The sequence below is a fragment of the Arvicanthis niloticus genome, chromosome 7, assembly GCF_011762505.2.
Source record: "Arvicanthis niloticus isolate mArvNil1 chromosome 7, mArvNil1.pat.X, whole genome shotgun sequence".
Lineage (NCBI taxonomy): Eukaryota > Metazoa > Chordata > Mammalia > Rodentia > Muridae > Arvicanthis > Arvicanthis niloticus.
This window is the reverse complement of record NC_047664.1, coordinates 34221463-34239364: the sequence shown is the minus strand read 5'-3', so window position 1 is coordinate 34239364 and position 17902 is coordinate 34221463. Positions and strand designations below refer to the sequence as shown.

Here is a 17902-nt window from a genome sequence, read left to right as displayed (position 1 = left end):
CCTCCCCAAAGTAGCTAGGATTGTGCCAGGCCCAACAAAAGAGATGATTCTTTTAAAATTTTTAAACATCTATTTTGTGTATGAGTGCTTTGTCTACATGTATAAGTACACCACGTGCATGCCTGGTGTCTTCGGAGGGCTGGATGGCTGTAAACTGCAGACCTTTGGAGGAGCAGTCAGTGCTCCTAACTTCTGAGCCAACTCTCCAGCCCAACAGCTATTTCTTGGCCCCTCGTGGTTACCCAGCCGTACGTCCGCTGCCCCAGAGCTCAACATTAGCCAGGGGTGGCCACAATAGAGTTTAAACCGTAGACTTCCTTCCTGACCCAGTAGATGAGAGAGTGGTGGGGACTCAGCACCCTGTAATTCCTCACCACAATGACAAGGGAGGGGAGGAGTACACTATGCAGCCCTCTAGTGGGCTAGCCTTTGGTAGAATCCTCTTGCTTGCTCTTTCATCCAGCCTCTGAGATAAGACCACTATTTCTTGGAGCTCTGGGCCTTCATCTTAGCTCTCACAGGTCTTGGCCCATCGTTGAGCATGTAGATTAGTGGTACATTTTAAACCGGCTGGGTGACACTCAGGTTTCTCTGTGCAGTCCTCCTGATCACATGGTCTGCCTGCCATGGGCAGCTCTCTCTGCTCTTTTCTCTTATGATGGGAGGAGGCTAGAGGTAGGCCCAAATGTTCTCAAAAATGAGTTATTTGCAGGCCAACTTTGAGAGACTTTGTATTCACATATATCTGACAATTGTATTTTGTTTTGTTTTTATTTTTTTTGAGACAGGGTTTCTCTGTGTCCCTGACTGTCCTGGAACTCACTCTGTAGACCTGCCTCTGCCTCCCATGTGCTGAGATTAAAGGTGTTCTCTATCACCATCTGCTGACTATTGTATTTCAACCATTCCATTTGATTTTTAAAATTATTTGATAATGCAACATACCTAATGAAGTTGTAAGTTGTGGTATCTACCATGTGGTAAAAGCAGTGATGAGATGAGCCACTGGCCAAAACTGTCCCAGATCCAGTTGTAGGGCTCTGGCTCCTCCCTGGGGGCAGTACCACCCTTAAGCCTCAGCCAGCCTGCTTCCCTTTAAGCCTGGCACGAGATCATTCCATCTGCAGCCTCTTGGGGTGGTGCTTTGGTAGGGTTTCCCCAACCTGGGGACTCCCACCCTTGGGTTTCACTTCGCAAAACCCCAGGCCTTAAAAAGCTCTGGGACTTGTGGTGATTCAAACAAGAAGGGCGTGGGTGAGTTCCAGTTAACATCTGAAACACGGAACTCTGCAATCAAAAAAATTACATCTGTCATGATATAGTGGGGGTTTTCTCTTCTAACCACTTAAAAATCCCAAGATCATTCTTAGGTCAGAGGTTGACTCTGGGTATAGCATTAGATTCTGGTTGTTTCTATGACCTGTCAGCATGTGACTGAGACTCTACCATGATCCACACAGGAATTACTCTTTGTCACACTATTGAAGCTAAAGAGATGACACATTAATTTCTCCCTGGAGAGGCAGTACTTAGATTAAGTAAGTGCCCAACCACTGCCTGGGCTAAATTATGTACCCTGGGAAGAGACAGAGATGCCAGACTATCCTCTAGAACTGCAGCTATAACTGCCTGATACAGGTAATGAAAGCACATACCCCTGACTGCTAAGCCCTCAACTCCAAGTTTCTATCAGCCAAGAGCAGATCCTCAGGATCTCAGGGTACAGCCCCTCTGTACCTCATCCCTCAACTAAGTACTCCTCATCCATTCAACCAAGTGCAAGTTCCAAATAGTCATTAGAAATATATATCCAGGCCAGGGGTGGCACACGTTATCATCATCTGCATGTGCTTGACTGGGAATGGAAAGGCACCTTGGTTCACTTGGGTTGCCACCAGTCTGTTTGTACTTAGCACATGTAACATGCAAAGAAAACAGGCTAAGAGGAATCATAGATAAAATCACATTTATTGGTTTTTTGAGACTGGGTCTTTTGCAGCCCAGGCTGGCCTCATCTTCTTGCCTCCAGAAGTATTCTAATTAGCAGGTGTATTTTCCTCTAGCTGGCTACCTTATTCAAAACCTGAAGGAGTCTGAGAGGACAAACACATAGAATCAAGCTTAGGCCAAGAACCAGAAACTGCAGATTCCTTTTTAGAACGGAAGCCACAACACAGCTGGAGTCTCATTCCTTCGTTTCCATTTCTGCATCTGCAAAGATTAGAAACACTGTTAAGTTATGCTGTAAAAACGTGCATCATCAGAAGACTAAGGGCTGCTGTAAATGCCCACTGCCATGAGGGGCAGTAACAAAGCCCAACCAGAGTTCTGAGCCCTGATGCACCCCTACTGGGCCAATAGGCCCATGGCCCATTCTGTAGCAGCCCACTCCCATGGCAGCTAGACACATGACATCCTCATGCATACTCCGCTGAAATCAGAGACAAATGTCATCTACAAGAATCAGAACCCAGAAAGTTTATTTCGAAATAGTTTCGTAAGCTTTGTCACAGCTAACCTTCCTGGTCTGATCACATGATTTATAACATGGAAAGGTCATGGGTATCTTGCTGTTTGTTTTAAATACTCTTTTTTTATACAGATCACTGAGTCATGGACAACTGTAGTCACAGCAGACAAGTAGAGCCCGAGCTTTCTGGCACAGGCCTGTAATTCAAACTCCACGGAGGTGGAAGCATGACATCAGGAGTTCAAAGCCATCCTTGGCCACATAGCAACTTTGAGGCCAGCCTAATTTACAGGAGACAAAATGTGACCTGAGAGTGTCTTCTTGCATACTTACCTGTCGGGCGAGACAGCCCGACAACCTCTGAAGTGCCATCAAGTCTCTTCTAGCCCCAGCATCTAAGGTTTCCTAGGGTGAAGGAAGAAGCAGTGAGCCGAATACATATGAAGCTGGCAACTGGCCATATACCATTTACCCCACAGCTCCCATACCAAAAGCAGGACATTTCCCTTCAACACAACTCACTGTAGGACTGGCACTCCATAAAGAAAACAGGCCATAGGTCTAGAGATGCCTCCTATCAATTTTCATCCTGACAACCCCCAGACATGCAACACTTTCCACAGTGATGTGTCAAAGACACAGCCTCCGCAGGCGGAAACACTTGCTGTTGTGCTTTACAACTACCTGAGTTTAATCTCCAGGCCCCACACGGCAGGAAAGGAGAAAGCCAATTCCTGCAAGTCGTTCTCTGAACTCGATGTTCCATGCCATCCATGGGCCCATACACATGGACATGTGAAATCAAGAAATAGAATTAAAGGTTTGAGTTAAGGAGCTGGAGAGGTGGCTCAGCAGATAAGAGCCCTGACTGCTCTTCCAGGTCCTGAACCCAATTCTCAGCAACCACGTGGTGGCTCACAACCATCTGTTATGGGATCTGGTGCCCTCTTCTGGTGTGTCGGAAGATAGCGACCGTGTGCTCATGTACAAAAAATAAAAATTTAAAATGAGGGCCTGGTGTGGTAGCATATACCCTTAACCCCAGCACTTGGGAGGCAGTAGCAGGCAGATCCGAGTTCAACAGGCCACAGGGACCCCTGGCAGGAAGCACCCTCCCACCCCAGGCCAAGCCTGTTTGAGGATTGGGAGTTCAAGGTCACCCTCACCTAACCGTCTTGAGAAACAGGAAAAAAAAAAAAAAAAAAAAAAAAAAAAAAAAAAAAAAAAAAAAAAAAAAAAAAAACCCCAACGTCAAAGCCTTCCTTAGGTATTGGCACACCAGGCAGGTTTCTGCCATCTGCAGACTGTCTGCCCCTGACTTTCTTGCTTTCAAAGAACCAGGCCCAGGGTCCACATGGAGCCAGAACCATGTGCTACACCTTGGGTTTTACTTGACCATCGGGACCAAACTCTGGTACTCATGCTGTATTTTGTAATTGTTTTAAGGATTTAATATCTCTGGAGCACAGAAAAAGAATATTCAGCTGGGCATGGCTGTACACACTTTCAACACCAGCACTCGGGAGGCAGAGGTGAACAAGTCTCAGTTCCAGGACACCAAGAACTACAGAGAAACCTTGCCTCAAAACTAAAAAAGCGAAAAGAAATGACTTACTTGCCTCTGCACTATGTGCAAAACTATTCCACCACAGTACAATCTACCCACGCGGCAGGTGTCTGCCATATTGTCTGAAATTTCTATAACCTTGCCCTGGAGAGAGCAGGGCAAGGCCTCAAACCACTTCAAAATTGTTCTGGCAAGCACTGTAGGAATGCACAGGGTCACTGCAGACCCAAGCACGCTGGAGGCTTGCTAAGTGCATCACTCAAATCCTGCACAACCCACACTGCAGTCTCCCAGTCCCTTGAGAACTCTAAGGGAGAGAACTAGTCCTGAAAAATGAATTCAGGATACGAGTTTGGCTTCAGAGGCCACCTTGCTTCCACAACTGACTTACCAGGACATCTTCCAGAAGAGCTCGATCATCCCTTCCACGCTGTGGGGCCACTCACCTGGCCTCGATGTCCACCTAGGAGGGGAGACAAGACACATTCAGCCCCAACCTGTGCCTATCACCCAGTTCTAGCCCCTCCGAACGTTCTCTTGTTTAAAAAGAAAAAAAAAAAATCACCCGGTGGCACGTGTCTCCCCCGGGGAAAACGTCCCTGCTCCACCGCAGGCTGACCTCTCGCGTCCTGCCTCCGAGCTCCACCATCCCTACCTGAACTCGAAATATCCCTGCACGGCGCCTGTGCCCTGATGACGGAAGATGCAGAAAACGTGAGGGCTGCAGCATCTGCGATAAAGCACCCGCCAGCCATGGCTGCCCACTGAGTACGAACACGTGTGCTTAAAGTTATAGCCACAGCAGCGAGTCGCGCACGCGCAACGTCATCACGCAGCCCCGCCCGAAGTTGCGTACGCGGGCTCAAGGACGGTGACGTCAGCGGTCCTGGGGCGTGGCCTCGAGCGCGGCTGCTCCGGCTACGCGGGCTACACAGGCTGCACTCGCTGGGCCCGACCTGGTGGTGGCGGTTGGTTGACAGTTGGTTGACCACATGCGGACCTCAGCCCCAGCGGCAGCCTTCTACATCATATTCTCTTAGTAATCCTGGTGCCACAGCTAGGAGCTGGAACCGGAGGTAGCCAGGGCAACTCTGGCTGTCCCATCGGGGCGTGTGCCCGGGCTGGGAAACACGTGGACGCAGGGCTCTGAGATGGGCCAACACTTGGGAAGGTGATGTGCATTTTGTTTGCTTTGTTTTGTTTTTCGAGACAGGGTTTCTTTGTGTAGCCCTGGCTGTCCTGGAACTCTATAGAACAGGCTGACCTCCAACTCAGAGATCCACCCACTTCTGCCCCCCTCCCCTCCCCCAGTTTTGAGATTAAAGGCATGCAACACCGCTGTCCTTCTTTTCCTTTCTTTTCTAAATATATGTCTGCCCCCCACCCCACCCCCGCGCCCCACAACATGGACTCCATGAATTTGCTGCAGAAACAAGCACCACAAGAACCAAGAATCTTTGTAATGGTTACTAAAGCTTATGGCCACACTCTGGTCGGAAATCTCCTCAGAACCTCCTCCCAAACACAAACACAGGGCCTCGAACTTGCAAATGTTCTATTGTTACATCCTCAGCCCTTTCTTGAATTTCTTTTTTCTTTTCTTTTTTTTTGGTGGGTGGCTTAGTTCTCATTAAGTTTCTGGTGACACAAAACACAGGCTCATACCTGAAAAGGAGTTAGACTATTTTTGGCTCAGAAAGGTAGATGTGCAACTAAAGGTTCTTGCCACTAAGCCTAAATTTGAACCCCAGAAACCATAAAGTGGAAGGAAAACGGACTTCATCGAATTGTTTGCCCACTTTACTTGTGGGCTCTGGGATGTGCATGCCTACGATTAGACACACATACACACACGTAACAATAAAAATTACTTACAAAGAGTTTATAATTGGTGCTGTAGAGATGGCTCAGTAGTTAAAAGCACTTGCCATTCTTACAGAGGACCCAGACTCAATTCCCAACACCACATGGTGCCTGACAACTGCATTTAACTTCAGTTCCAGGGATCTATACTTTCAAGTAGCTAGGATTACAACCCTGGTTCACCAGGCCCAGCTTGGGGGGGGGGGGGGAGTCGTCGTCGTCGTCGTCGTCGTCGTCTTCTTCTTCTTTTCTTCTCTTCCTTCCTCCTCCTCCCACTCCCCTCCCCCTCCTCCTTCCTCTTCCTCTTCCTCCTCTTCTTCCTCCTCCTCCTCCTCCTCCTCCTCCTCCTCCTCCTCCTCCTCCTTCTCCTTCTTCGAGACAGGGTTTCTCTGTGCAACCCTGACTGTCCTGGAACTCACTCTTTAGACCAGGCTGGTCTCAAACTCAGAAATCCACCTGTCTCTGCCTCCCAAGTGCTGGGATTAAGGTGTGCGCCACCACTGCCCGGCTGGGAGTCATCTCTTCTAAATGTAGTTGTCAGGGACTGGAGGCTCCACCTTCAATGTTTTAATAACAAGAGCGTGTTCCTTGACTCCAAATTGCAAAACCTGCCTGTTTTGGGCCAATAAGATAGCTCATTGGATAAAGGCGCTTGACACCAAGCCTGATGATCTGAGTTTGATTCCTGACACACTTGTGGTGGAAGGAGAGGACCAAGTCCTACAAGTTGTTCTTTGAACTCCCATGCATGAAAACACACATTAAATAACTATAATTTAAAAAATTAATCCCGCCGGGCGGTGGTGGTGCACGCCTTTAATCCCAGCATTTGAGAGGCAGAGGCAGGTGGATTTCTGAGTTCGAGGCCAGCCTGGTCTACACAGAGTTCCAGGACAGCCAGGACTACACAGAGAAACCCTGTCTCAAAAAAACAAAAAACAAAACAAAACAAAAAAATCAATCCCTACTTGTACTAGTCATTAAATTGTTTTAAATTATTTTATGTGTATATGTCAAAGGGTTTCTATTTCTGTTATCAAACATCATGACCAAAGGCAACTTGGGGAGGAAAGGGTTTGTTTCACTTACTATTTCATAGAATAGTTCATTATCAAAAGCAGAAGGACAGAACTCAAGCAGGGCCAGGACCTGGGGGCAGAGCTGACGCAAAGGCTATGGAGGGGTATGCTTACTGCATTGCTAACCATGGCATGCTCAGCCTGCTTTCTTACAACAAAAGCAGGTTTATAGGATCACCAGCCCAGGGATAGCCCCACCCACCATGGACTGGAATCTCCCCATCAATCATTAAGAAAATGCCCTACAGCCAGATCTTATGGAGACATTTCCTCAGTTGCAGTTCTTTCTTTTCAAGTAACTCTGGCTTGTGTCAGTTGACATAAAGCACAGTATGGATGTTTTGCCTGCATGTATGTCTATTCTCTCTCTCTCTCTCTCTCTCTCTCTCTCTCTCTCTCTCTCTATATGGATGTTTTGCCTGCATGTATGTCTGGTCTCTCTCTCTCTCTCTCGCTCTCTCTGTCTCTCTCTCTCTCTCTCTATCTCTCTCTGTGTGTGTGTGTGTGTGTGTGTGTTTTCCAAGGCCAGAAGAGGGCATGAGATCCCCCAGAACTAGAGTTACAGCTAAGAATCAAAGTCTGGTCCTCTGGAAGAAGAGCCAATGCTGTTTTCTTTCTTTTTTTTTTTCCATCTTTCTTTGTTTTTTTTTTTTTTTACATCCCAACCGAAGTTTCCCCTCTGTCCTCTCCTCCCAGTCTCCCCCTCCCACCTCCCTTCCCCACTTTCATCCAGTCTTCCTTCATTTCTCTTCAGAAAAGGCAGCAAGTGCTCTTAACCACTGAGACATCACTCAGGCTCAGACACTTTTTGTCAGGAAGGGATATAGCTCGGTTGGTAGAGTACTTACCTAGCATGCTCAAACCTGTGTACTCAGTCCCCTGGACCACATAAACCACGTATAGTAATCTATGTCTGTGATCTGAAACTATCCTCATCTACAGAATAACTGTGAGGCCAGCCTGGGATGCATGAGATCTCATCTCAACAAAAGAATAGCTATATGAATTCATCTTTGAGATGTACCCTTACACAGGTGTAGTCCACATTTACTTAATGAATCCTTCAGAGTCAATAAGTAAAGTCTCAATGAGTTTGTATTGTCTACTTTCTAGGCCTAAAAAATAATGAAAGCCCAAGCAATCTCTAGATCATAATGACCTCTCAGAAGCTCAGACGTCCCATATAACGCCCAGATAGAGCAACTGAGAACTGAAGACGCCTGATGCCACATCCTTAATGAATATCGAGCACACACTTTTGGCTCATTAAGGCACCATGATTGTGGAGAAATGGACTGTTCAAATCAAGAGACAAAATTATTTGGGGATATCTTTAGTCGCTTTTATTTTATGTTTTTATTTTACTTATGTGTATGTATCTGTATGTGGGTCTGTGCATATGTGCAGTGTCCCCAGAGGCCTGAAGCTGGAGTTACATGTGGTGGTGAGCACACCCATAAAATGTGAGTGCTGGACACCAACCTCTTTCTGGTTCTCTTGGAACGTGGCAAGCACTGTGAACCACTGAGGCATCTCTCCAGCACCTCTTTAGTCCCTTTGAACAGCCACATATTACCAGGCTATATATTGATCTAATTAATAAGTAGGCTTCTTACAACTTATCCTTAAGCTTAGCAGACTTCTAGTCTCCACTGTCCCTGACACTTAAGAATGATAACAACTTAGGAAACCTACAGAGGGGATTGCTATGTTTTTGCTGTATTAGGCTCCTCTGATGCTCCATCAGTATAATTGGTAAACCTGTCAACTTAAGGATTTCCTTGGCTCTGCAATTGTAAAAGTGCGTGTGACCCCCTTCCAGGGTAGAACATGTTATTCAAGGTAGCTTGAATCCATGTTTCTCCCTCATCACACATATTTGGCTCAGAATAATGTACTTAGTCATTTCCTTTAAAGAGTCATTATCTCATGTTGACAAAATATTGTAAGTCACCTTGGATAAAACTGCTGTCCTATCGTCAAATTGATAATTTTTTTCAGGATTACATCTTTAGGAAAGTAGAATATGCCACCCCAGATATGATTATGGAAATCATGGACTTCTTATAGTTACAGGATAAAAGAAATTCATAGATAAGGCTTTTTTCAAACTGCTATCCGTTTGGATGAACATGTGCCCCATAGTCTCATGTATTTGAACACTTAAATCCCGGTGGGTAACACTGTTTTGAAAGGTTTAAGAGCAATGGTTCACTCTTTTTTGTTTGTTTGTTTGTTTGTTTTTTGTTTTTTGAGACAAAGTTTCACTGTGTAGCTCTGGCTGTCCTGCACCTCACTCTGTAGACCAGGCTAGCCTCGAACTCAGAAATCCGCCTGCCTCTGCCTCCCGAGTGCTGGGATTAAAGGCGTGTGCCACCACCGCCCGGCAATGGTTCACTCTTGTTGGAAGGAGAATGTACTGGAGGAGGGCTTTGAGAGTTTATAAACTCCAGCCATGAGCGGTGCTGGCGCAAGCCTTTAATCCCAGCACTTGGAAGGCAGAAGCAGGCAGATTTCTGCATTTGAGGCCAGCCTGGTCTACAGAGTGAGTTCCAGGACAGCCGGGGCTATATAGAAAAACCCTGTCTAGAAAAAAAAAAACAAACCCAAAACAAAACTCCTGCCATTTCTCGTTTATCCTCTCTGCTTTGTGCTTACAATTCAAGATGTAAACTCTCTGAGCTGGAGAGATGGCTCAGTGGTTATGAGCACTGGATGAAATAAACAAATCTTTTTTTGTTTTGTTTTGGTTTTTGGCTTTTTGAGACAGGGTTTCTCTGTGTAGCCCTGGCTGTCCAGGAACTCACTCTGTAGAACAGGCTGGCCTTGAACTCAGAAATCCGCCTGCCTCTGCCTCCCAAGTGCTGGGATTAAAGGCGTGCACCACCACTGCCCGGCAACAAATCTTTTTAAAAAAAAAAAACAAAAAAAAAAACATTTATTTATTTTATGTGTATGAGTACCCTGCAGCTATCAGACACACCAGAAGAGGGCATCGGATCCCATTACAGATGGTTGTGAGCCACCATGTGGTTGCTGGGAATTGAACTCAGGACCTCTGGAAGAGTAGTAGTAAGTGCTCTTAACCATTGAGCCATCTCTCCAGCCCTAAATAAACAAGTCTTTAAAAACAAAACAAAAAGGTGTGAGTTCTCAGCTTCCTGCTCCAGCCTCCATGCTTGCTGCTGTGCCTCTCACCTTTATAGAGCTGGACTCTGGAACCATAAGCCCAAATAAACTCTTTCTTCTGTAAGTTGTTTCACTCGTGATGTTTTATTACAGTAACAGAAAAGTAACTAACATAAAATTTGTTAATAGAATCAACAGGCAGGCAGGTAGTATCAGTTGTTTTTTTGGTGTTTTGTTTTGTTTTGAGACAAGGCCTCTTGTACCTGGGCTAGCCTTGATTTTGCTATGACCTTGAAATATTGATCCTCCTGCCTTTGATCCTAAGTAGATTATGTGACTGTGCTAGCATGCCTGGCCTCCTTTGCTCAGTGTAGATGGAAATCAAAAGTAGGCAAAGTGAACCTTCCTTAGCGTTAGCTGCTCTGAGCTCTGACTGGCAGGAGCTCCCAGCTCTCAGTGGCTCTCCCAGCATCCAGAGCCAGAATCTTATTCTGCAGTATTCCTGGCAGCTGGAATCAGGAGCTTTTCTGTGGTTTCCTAACAGGCCCTTCTAGGAGCTTCTGCTGTAGTTACTGGAGACTGGCTGGCAGACGACTCAGGGCTAATAGTCCTGGATGTTATCAACTCCTTAATGGTAACTTGAGAAACCTGTTCTACTTGAGATAGAAATCATGAACAGGCAAAATAAACCATCCCAAAATGGCTTTACTATGATTGATTCTGTGTGTACAGAGTAGAATCTGTCCTTGGATTGACCCAGTGTGGGTGAGGGGAATGTTGTATTTGTTTGTTTCTGTACTCTGGTTATTTTGAGAAAAAATTTTCACTCTACAATTCTAGGTGAACTGGTCAACTAAGACTCACCAAGCAGACAATATTGGTTTCAATCTTAGCCAGGCCCCTAAATCTAGGGAGGTAGAGTTGAAAGGATGATTATGTATCAGTTTGAGATTGGCCCTGACTCAAAGAGAAGGAGGAGGAGGAGGAGGAGGAGGAGACAACGACAACCTGGTCAACGACAAGGTTGAATATTTGGAGCTGGCACAGAAGTTATCGATTGGCTTTGTGATTGTCACCAGAGAGCAATCAGTTTCTTGGAAGTCTGACTTGCAGCAAGCTGGTTCATTGACCTGATTAATAACTGACAGTGTTCCTAATTTATACCCTTGCTTCCGATTTTAGACGAACTAGAAGTAGACAAATATGTTCCCCTGTCTAAAGTATGTAAGGGTACATAATGGACAGATCCTAGTCAGATGTGTGAATAGTGCTCACAGTGCACACAGGGAATGTGTGAGGTGCACACGGCAGGCAGACCTTTTGTGTGAGGTGTCCGCAGTGGACAGCTTCTAACCAAGTGTGTGAGGTGTCCACAGAAGACAGATTCTAAGACTAATCAGGGCCTTCTCCTCCTCCCGCCTCCCTGCCCTGTTCTTCTTTTTGTCTTTTTTCTGTTTGGGGTTTGTTTGCTTGTTTACTTTGAGACAGAGACTTGCTGTGTAATCCCTGCTAGCCTCAAACCTCAAACTCCTGGAAATTTTCTTTCTCTTCAGCCTCTTGCATGAAAGGTACCAAGCCTGTTGGGAGCACAACACAAAGGTCCTTGTGCCCACAGATCTCCAGGAAAACCATGAATGGTAAGCACACATGATTGTCCATTCAAAGGAATGGATGTAAAACCTATTCTTCCATCCAGAAAGCTGAGAATTGGAGGTGATTAATAGCCCTGTGACCTTCATGATCTGTTGGGTCAGGCTGTACCAAGTTCCTATGACCAGGATCAGAGATACCTAGTAAACTAAATAACCCTTTCAGCCAGGGACTACCTAAGCTTCCACAACAAGGACCAGAGATACCTAATAGTCTAAATGACTTATTTATTTATTTATTTATTATGTATACAGAGTTCTGCCTGCATGTATGCCTGCAGGCCAGAAGAGGGCATCAGATCCCATTACAGATGGTTTCAAGCCACCATGTTGTTGCTGGGAATTGAACTCAGGACCTCTGGAAGAGCAGACAGTGCTTTTGACCTCTGAGCCAACTCTCTAGCCCCTAAATGACTCTTATATTATCTCTATAGCCAGAGACTCCCTTGAGCTCCCACAACCAGGACCAGAGGTAGCTAATAGCCCAAATGACCTCTACACTATCTGTATGACAGAGAGCAGGCTGTATTCTTTCTTGGGCCTCTAGGCTAGTACAGGCATTTTGTCTCCAGAATCCATCTTCTTGGAAGAAATAATATGTACCCTGAGTTGAGTTTCAATGTAATTATGCTTTCTTATGCACCAGGGATTGTTTTACATCAGGATACTTTTTCCCAAATTATACTGGGTTTAAATATACTGGCAGTAAATCCCCTGGCATTAGACTCTCTAGAAGTTTTGCTCCAGGTTAATGAAATCAATCTGAACTGAGTTTTTATTCTCATGTCTTTGAGGTTCATTCACCTGCCCATTCCTGTAGGGTTCCCCACCCAAGTCCACCTTTAACCAGGACATTTTTGTTTGTTGCTTTTTCAAGCAGCATCTCCTGTAGCCCATGAGATCCTTGAACATACTGTGTAGATAAGGCAGGTTTTGAGCTCCTACTCACCCTGCTTTAGCCTCTGAAGTGCTACGATATAGGGAGCCACATGCCTGTCAATTAGAATCTACTCAAAATGTTTTCCAGTACAAAGCTTTTCCACTCTGTGTGTCTTTGAGTCTGTAAACATGATGATCGTAGCAAACTCCCTACTATAGCAAGCTCTGGACAAATCTCTGGAAAAGCCTCTGCCCATTTCCTTTGGTCATTTTAATTTATTTACATAGATATCACTATATGATCATCAGTAGATGGATTTTACTTGAAACATGGGTTGTGTGTGTAGAGATGAGGTGGGGGCATGTCAAGTGGTTCAGAAGGAGCAGAAGACTCTGGAGCTCCAGGGCAGCCTAAATGCTGAGGGAGGATGTAGCAGTATTTTCTGTGTTACAGAGTGATAACTATGGAAGAATGCAGCTCATTGGGTAGGGTGCTTGCCAAGTATACATGAAGTGCTGGATTTATTCTCTAGCACAGACTAAACCCTGCATCTAGTGGCACAGGTCAGTAATCCCAGGACTTTTTTTTTTTTAAAGGTCTTCACATTTTTATTCTTTGTGCACAAAGACTAGCATGATGGGTTTCACTGGATAGACAGTTGAATAATCCATTCAAGGTTGCTTAGTCCAACTTAATGAAGCCTATGACCTTCGCGTACTGACAGAAGCACTGACAGCACATGTTCAGCCCGTATTTACAGATCAGACTGGCGGTTAGAGAAGACGCGGCAAGAGCAAGAACCCTGGTTGAACTTCCATGGGTGATTCCAGTACAGCTGCTGGTGACCCATCTTGCCTCCAGATGCCCAACGAGGAAAAAGGCAATCCCAGGACTCTTGAAATAGAGGCAGGAAGATTATAATTTCAAGGCCCTTTTGGGTTAGAGATCAGATTGGATTGGAGGAGACTATATCTCAAACAAAATAAACCAAGAATGATATATCTGGAAAGGTACATTAATGCAGGATCGTGGGTGGAATGGCTTAAATGCCAGGCACCTGATGTTAACATTTGAAGACTGAGTGTACTCTTTAGTCTGTGTCTATGGATTGTTGCAGAAGGAAGACTCAAAGGGCACTTCCCATACCTCAGCTTGATCTGCCATGTGGTGGAAAAATGCACACTTTTGAGAAGTGCTAGAGGCCAGAGGATTTATATGGCATTATAAGCATATGGGCTTACTGTCCCCCATTACCAAAAAACAGAGACAGAATTTTTTTTGTTTTGTTTTGTTTCTCAAGACAAGGTTTCTCTGTATAGCCCAGGCTGTCCTGGAACTCACTCTGTAGACCAGGCTGGCCTCGAACTCAGAAATCCACCTGCCTCTGCCTCTGCCTCCCAAGTGCTGGGATTAAAGGCGTGTGCCACCACGGAAATGAATCTGTTACTGGCAGTCAGTGTCCTGGGTTTCCTAGTTCTTGGCCATTTTGCCCAAGAATTTAAAATGTGGTGCTGGTATTTGCCTTTCTATTGTTATGATAAAATACTGACCCAAATCAGCTATGGGACAAAGTTTTATTTCAGCTTACAGGTTACAGACCATGGAGGTAAGACAGGGAAAAAACCTGAAGGCAGAAACTAAAGCAGAGTCCATGGAGTAGCTTGTTCCCCAGAGCTTGTCAGCCTGCTTTTTTTTTTTTTTTTTTTTTTTTTTTTTTTTTTAGATTTATTTATGTGAGTGCACTGTTACTCTCTTCAGACACACCAGAAGAAGAGGGCATCAGACCCCATTACAGATGGTTGTGAGTCACCATGTGGTTGCTAGGAATTGAACTCAGGACCTCTGGAAGAGCAGTCAGTGCTCTTAACCACTGAGCCATCTCTCCAGCCCCAGCCTGCTTTTTAAAAAAATTATTTAGTTTTATTTTATGTGCATTGATGTTTTGCTTTTGTGTATGTCCATGTGAGGGTTTCAGGTCCCCTGGAACTGGAGCCACAGACAACTAGCTGTGAGCTGCCATGTAGGTACTGGGAAATGAACCAGAGTCCTCAGAACAGCCAATGGTCTCCACCCGAGTCATCTCTGCAGCCCCTACTAGCCTGCTTTTTCATTCATACCACCCAAGATTGCCTGCTCATAGGTGGGTACTGTCTACAATGAGCTGCCCCCCCATCATCACTAATCAAAAAAAATTGGAGCTGGAAAGATGGCTTAGTGTTTAAGAGCACATAGTGTGCTCCAGACCTTCCAGAGGGTCTGGGTTAAATTCCCAGCATATGATAGCTCTCCACTGTTTATAACTCCAGTTCTAGGGAATCTGATGTCCTCTTCTGCTTCCTATGGGCACCAGGCATGCGCGCGCGCACACACACACACACACACACACACACACACACAGTACCTATAGTTACATACATGCAAGCAAAACACTCATACACATAAAAAAAAAAAAAAACTCTTTAAAAAAAAAGTAGAAAATGCCTGGCAGACATGCCCCAGGGGAATCTGATAGAAGGAAGCGATTTCTCAGCTGAGGTTCCTTTGTTCCTTTTTCCCAAATGACTCTAGTTTGAGTCACACTGCTGGACACTAACCAGCACATAATGGTTCACACGGATTTGCAACAAGTAAGTTTATGGGAGCAGAGGTATAGTACAGAGCTGAGAGGGTCGTATGAGTCAGAGTACTCAAGGCTCAATTGTTTGAGGCTTCCTTTTAGGATTCAAGAATGGGAGCTTGGCACCTAAGGGGTAAGGGCTGGCAGGTCTCTATTCTGACTGACAGGTTAGCCCAGATAATAGCTTGTTTCAACTGCACACATCCCTTCCTATAATACCCGATTTTAATCATGTGCACGCCCAAGTGTAAGTTGGTAAAGGGAGAATTCTCTCTGAAAGTGTGGGCCATAGATTTGCAGCACTGTGTATGTATCCTGAAAGAGCTCAGGCTGGATAATGCCCCCATCCTGTACCAGGATGCATCAGAGACATAACTGAATAAAACTGTCTAAATATGATTGTACTGGGGCAGAGAAATTTATACTACTCTTCAGAGAGAGGAGTGTGTGCCTGATGCAGGTTTGGGTCCAAGATTGCTAGATGCATTATTCGGGAGGATGTATGTGTATAGTGTGTGCAGTAAAGGACTGAGGTTGCATTATTAGAAGAGGGCGTTGTTCAGAACCAGATCGAGTCCTAGCCTATGAAACTATCTCCTATGCTTACTAGCCTCAGTTTTGTTTAAAGCTGTGGTCAGAACTGGGAAGAGAAAAATCCCGTTCCATCCAGCCTCCCCTCTAGTAACTACAGTTTGTGAAAAGGTGAAATAGAATCCAGGCCATAGGGGCTAGAGCAACAGCTTGGTGGTTAAGATGAGAACACCACATAGAATAAGTATCTGTGGAGTGGTCAGCCACAGATGGGACATCTACATCACCCCCACCCTCCACCCCCCAAGCTTAGGAACCACCACTGAAGAGAAAGTAGAAGATTATAAAAGCCAGAGGTACACACCTTTATTCCCAGCACTTGGGAGGCAGGACAGCAGAGCTCTGATTTCTAGGCTAGCCTGCTGTACACAGCAAGTGCTAAGACAGCAAGAATTCTATAGAGACTCAGTTCAGAGGCTGGGAGGAGGACTGGAGCTGTGTAATAGTGTCTTCTGGACTTGACAGGACTTCTGCACTCATGACTCAAAGCAGCTACAGATGCTTGCTTAAGACCTGCGCAAGATCAGGCCAGTCAACGTTCTAGCATGGGCTAGGAAGGGATTCATGCGCCTCCCCTAGAATTGTGGACTGGAAGGGGGAGTCATATTTCTTTGAGGGCATGACTCCTTATTGTAAAGATGTACATGTAGCTCCGAGAGAACATACTACAGTTAGCAGGATATTTAGTGTTTTAAAATAAATATTGGCTTCATTTAGTATTTCTTTTTTTTTTTAAGTTTCTTTTTTAATGATTTATTTGTGTTATGTATATGAGTACACCATTGCTCTCTTTAGACACACCAGAAGAGGGCATCAGACCCCATTGCAAATGGTTGTGAGCCACCATGTGGTTGCTGGGAATTGAACTCAGGGCCCCTGGAGGAGCAGTCAGTGCTCTTAACCACCGAGCCATCTCTCTAGCCCTTTTTTTCTTTTGAGACACAGTTTCTTTGTGTAACCTTGGCTGTTCTAGAAGTCACCTCTGTAAACCAGGCTGGTCTGGAACTAGAGATCTGCCTGCTTTTGCCTCCCAAGTGTGATTAAAGGCACACACCACCATGGCCCAGTTTAGTACTAATTTAGGATCAGTAAAGTCCTTACCTAGGGTTGGCATAACAGCAAAACAGAGACTTGTTGGGGTGCTAATTTGCAGCATGCTTTTGACAGATCACCTGATCCTCTGAAATTGTTCTGTGAATGTGGTAACTACATATGATGTCTGTTAAGATTGTACTATGTGGGGGACTGGAGATGGCTCAGCGGTTAAGAGTGCTGGCTGCTCTTCCAAAGGACCTGGGTTCAATTTCCATCACTCACATGGCAGCTTACCACCGTCTGTAACTCCAGCTCCAGGAGTTCTGACACCTTCACATAGATACATACGCAGCCAAAATGCCAATGCGCATAAAATAAAAATAATTTTAAAAAAATTTACAACTTTATACTCTGGCAGGGCCCGAATGCCCTTGTTGTTGTTAATTTTTACCTTCCTGATGTACCAAGGATAGAATAAAGTTTAAAAAATACACACACACACACACACACACACACACACATATACACACATAGTTTTGGCTTGGGTGTGGGATTAGTGAACAGAGGATTAGGTGGGCGGACCATAGGGTTTATAACTTTCCAGGGAACCCATAACCACACCCCATGAACTGCTTCTCAGCTACCATGTTTTTAATTTTTTTTCCTTTTTTTTTTTTTTTTTTTTTTCTTTCGAGACAGGGTTTCTCTGTGTAGCCGTGGCTGTCCTGGAACTCACTCTGTAGACCAGGCTGGCCTCGAACTCAGAAATCCGTCTGCCTCTGCCTCCCAATGTAGCCGCCCACGGCCACAAGTCAACTGGATTCACCTGAAAGGGGGGCGAGAAGAGATGAGCCCAAGACAAAGTTCTCTGATCAAGGCCCAAAGCTTTAATGTTCAGCTCTCAATTTAAAGGGGAAGACCCACCCACAACCCCTCCTGGTTTCAGATGGGTGGGATAATCCATAGTCCATTCCAGGTCACGGCCGGAGATGTCTCAAGGCAAGCCCAGGGGCAGTTCTGCT

The 17902-nt window shown here is 45.4% G+C and overlaps 1 long non-coding RNA gene, 1 other non-coding gene and 1 pseudogene across 2 annotated transcripts; all 3 read right to left on the bottom strand.

The window, feature by feature from the left end:
- Positions 1-1949: 1949 nt before the first annotated feature.
- On the bottom strand, positions 1950-4855 carry LOC117712865 (uncharacterized). The gene is made up of 4 exons (XR_004607347.2): positions 4693-4855; positions 4429-4500; positions 2804-2875; positions 1950-2211 (listed from the first exon to the last, which is right to left on the bottom strand). It is a non-coding gene; the product is annotated as an uncharacterized LOC117712865 (long non-coding RNA).
- LOC117713283 (small nucleolar RNA SNORA9) lies at positions 4154-4286 on the bottom strand. Its single transcript, XR_004607447.1, has one exon. It is a non-coding gene; the product is annotated as a small nucleolar RNA SNORA9 (small nucleolar RNA).
- Positions 4856-13224: 8369 nt separating the features above from the next.
- LOC117712903 (small ribosomal subunit protein uS14 pseudogene) lies at positions 13225-13560 on the bottom strand (annotated as a pseudogene).
- Positions 13561-17902: the final 4342 nt, after the last annotated feature.